The sequence below is a fragment of the Coregonus lavaretus genome (genome assembly GCF_964263955.1).
Source record: "Coregonus lavaretus genome assembly, contig: HAP1_SCAFFOLD_866, whole genome shotgun sequence".
Taxonomy (NCBI): domain Eukaryota; kingdom Metazoa; phylum Chordata; class Actinopteri; order Salmoniformes; family Salmonidae; genus Coregonus; species Coregonus lavaretus.
Window position 1 is genome coordinate 163,765 of NW_028156973.1, and position 3,736 is coordinate 167,500.

Genomic DNA, 3,736 nt, shown 5'->3' on the forward strand with positions numbered 1-3,736 from the left:
ATAACAGAACTTATAGTTGACCGAGGCAGCTCCAGCAGGGCAGACATTTTACTAAATTACTTGTTGGAAAGGTGGCATCCTGTGACGGTGCCACGTTGAAAGTCAATGAGGTCTTCAGTATGGGCCATTCTACTGCCAATGTTTGTCTATGGAGATTGCATGGCTGTGTGCTCGATTTTATACACCTGTCAGGAAGGGGTGTGGCTGAAATAGAATCCACTAATTTGAAGGGGTGTCCACATACTTTTGTATCTATAGTGTGTGTACACACGTGTGTTGTTGCATCATACCATCGATAAGCCTATCTTCCCCATCACATAATGAAAGGTCATGTTGATGTTCATTTAACCTCTGCCTCTCTCTCTCTCTCTCTTCCTCTCTCTCCTCAGATCTCCAGGCTCTAAGCATCAGTCCACCAGGTAGGTAGAGTATACATCTACAGTGATTATAGCAGTTCAATATTAGTCTACTTTATTATCCCACATGGAGAAATTCATGTGTCCATACACACCATTCTAAAACCCAATAACAAGTACTGTTTTATGGAACTACTAATACTTGTCAACCACAAAGCATTACTGCTGTTAGAATAACAGAAGCCCTGTCATAATCTGTCCTCACCACTGTGTTTTCCTCTCTGCTGTTTACAGCTGAATACTCAGTCAGACTGGTGAATGGGACCACTTCCTGTTCTGGGACAGTGGAAGTCTTCTACAGAGGAGAGTGGTTAGGTCTATGTTATAGGGGGTGGGACATGAAAGAGACTAAGGTTGTGTGTAGAGAGCTGGGCTGTGGGAATGCTGTAGCTGAATCTAGAGGACCTCTGGTTGAAGAGGGAAGAAGAGGAGCCACACTATGGGGTTGCAGTGGAAATGAGTCTACTGTTAGAGAGTGTATCATCCATAGAGGAGGACCTGGTTTCTGTAATGGTGAATATTATCATCATGTGATCTGTTCAGGTAAGACACTGGTAATATTGAGAGATTTAATTTGTACATTATACAAGATTAACATACAGCCTGGTGTCTGTAATGGTGGATATAATCATTATTATTACCTGATCTGTTCAGGTAAGACACTGGTAATATTGAGAGTTATTTGTAAATTCTACAATATTTGCATGTATCATGTTTTTTTTGCAAGACCAGCTGTTTATTTTCTATAAAGTGAAGTGAACTGATTCCTGTCTCCTGCCTGCATTATTCCCAACCCTGTCCTGAGTGACTAAGAACCCATTTCTACCTCTTACAGTATCAAACATAGCAACCTACAATCTTTTATCCAACATATTTGTGTTTAGTCCTTGACAGTGTCATCAACAAAACGGATTGAATGTTCAACCAACTCTTTTTCTCCAGAGTCTGTGCAGCTTGTGGATGGAGCTGGTCTCTGCTCTGGGAGACTGGAGGTGAAGTCCAATCAGTCCAATCAGTCCTGGGCCTCAGTGTGTGAAGCTGACTTTGACCAGCAGGATGCAGAGGTAGTCTGTGGGGAGCTTGGCTGTGGGGCTCCTGCAGCTCTACAGGGGGGGCTCTATGGAGAAGGTGAGGGTCAGACCTGGGATAAAGAGTTCCAGTGTAAAGGCAATGAGTCCCTTCTCCTGGACTGTGACACCTCAGACAGAAAAAACAACACCTGCCTACCTGGTAATGCTGTTGGACTCACCTGCTCAGGTAAGAAACAGTTTGTCACTCAATCAACATTGTTTCTCACATGGAGTGAAGAATATGAGAGGCAATATAGGTGTGTTTTAGTGAGAAAATAGTAAGATTACTGTCTCTCTCTCTTCTTTTCTCAGAGCCTGATGATGTGAGGCTGGTGGGAGGAGGCAGTCGCTGTGCTGGTGGAGTGGAGCGGTACGACCAGGGAGAGTGGAGGACTGTGGGAGCTGATGACTCGGACAAGGAGGCTGTAGCTGCAGTAGTGTGTAGACAGCTGGGTTGTGGCTCCACTGTTTCAGTTCTACCTGGAAACACCACTAGAGGGTTTAGAGTTGACTGTTCTGGGTCTGAGCCTTCACTGAGGGTGTGTTGGAGAACAAATTATCTCCTTCCTGTAGTCACAGTGATCTGCTCAGGTAATAACAAGATATTATAATTATATTCAACTGATTTCCTTCATTCATACAACTTCCTCTGCACCTCTCACAATGACTGTTTAGCTTGTAAGTCTGCTTTGCAAAACAGATCACTCAGTCAAGTAGGAATAAAATACAACTTAAATATCCCAGAATGCTTTTGTATTTGAACGTTATCTCAGTGAACGTCTCTACTCACTGCCACTGCCACATGTCATGTTATTGTCATATTTAAATGAGGAAAGTAGTTGAGGAGCTACGTTTTCTTTTTCTCTCCTCTTGTTCCAGATGTTCTGCTTCAGCCTGATATCAACATATGTTGTCTCAGTGACTGTAGGCCCACTACTCATGTTGCCCTGTGAGGGAGGGTGGCTAGCACTGTTACATGCTGATGTTATTGTCATATCTATAGGAAACTAGTTGAAGAGGTTTTTCTTGTTCTCTTTTATTGTTACAGATCTCCTGGTCCAGCCTGATATCTTCCTGACTGACTCAATGGGAGGGGTCTCCAGGGGCCATGAGGGGCCTGACGTGTTTAGGGGCTACAACTTCACCATCACCTGCTCCACTCAGCCACAGTACCCAGGAGGCTCCTTCCTCCTCACGTTCACCGGCTCCAACAGAACCCAGACCCAGCCAGCTGTCAATCACTCTGCTGCCTTCCTCTTCCCTGCTGCAGATGGCTCCCACCAAGGGAACTACAGCTGTGTTTATGACAATTATGTTTTCTCTCATAACTTCTCCTCTGAGAGTGAGCTCCTCTCCCTCACCGTCACAGGTAACTGAACATGATCCAGACTTATAACTTTGTCATTGACAGATTTCCCACAGATCTATGTGATGATGACCAGTCCCCTCATCAAAGGTGTTTCTGTTTGCAGCCTCTCCTCTGCCAGCCTTCATCATCAGACACGTTGTAGTGCTGCTGATCCTACTGACAGCCATCACCACCATCTACCTGTACTACAAGGTAAAGACAGTTACTCAGACGTTACAAGTCATTTAAATGTTTGTGTCTATGAGCAGGGTTCAGATTCTACATTGGTCTATATCTGTGTTTAAGGTGTGTGATTAACCAGATGTGTATCTTTGACTTGTGTTGCACTATCTTGGGTTTGTTCTTCTGTACTGAGAACGAGAGACGCGCGCACACACACACAGACACACACACACAGAGAACGAGAGACGCGCACACACAAACAAAATTAACCAGATGAGAATGAGAGGCGCGCAGAGAATGAGAGGCCCGCAGAAAATGAGAGGCGCGCAGAGAACGAGACACAGAGACACACACACAGAGAGAACGAGAGACCGGGATTTTAATAATAGCTGAAAAGTTCAGAATTAGTTTATCTTTCTAGAACCTTGGAAGACATCTAAAAAGAGTGACTGCAACCACCATGATTCCTTTTAGTTTGTTTTTTTGCAACCATGGTAACATGGGGTTTGGGTATCATGGGGTTTTGGTAACATGGGGTTTGGGTAACATGGGGTTTTGGTAACATGGGGTTTTAATTATTTTAAGAGAGTAGCTCAATTACGTCTGTTTTGTGTTCCAGAATGTATTGCTGCTTTTAGCTTTTGTCTTTATGTCTTTATCTTATTTAGTGTTTCTCTTAGATTCTTTATCTTGAAGTGTTTCCATTATTAGTCCATGTA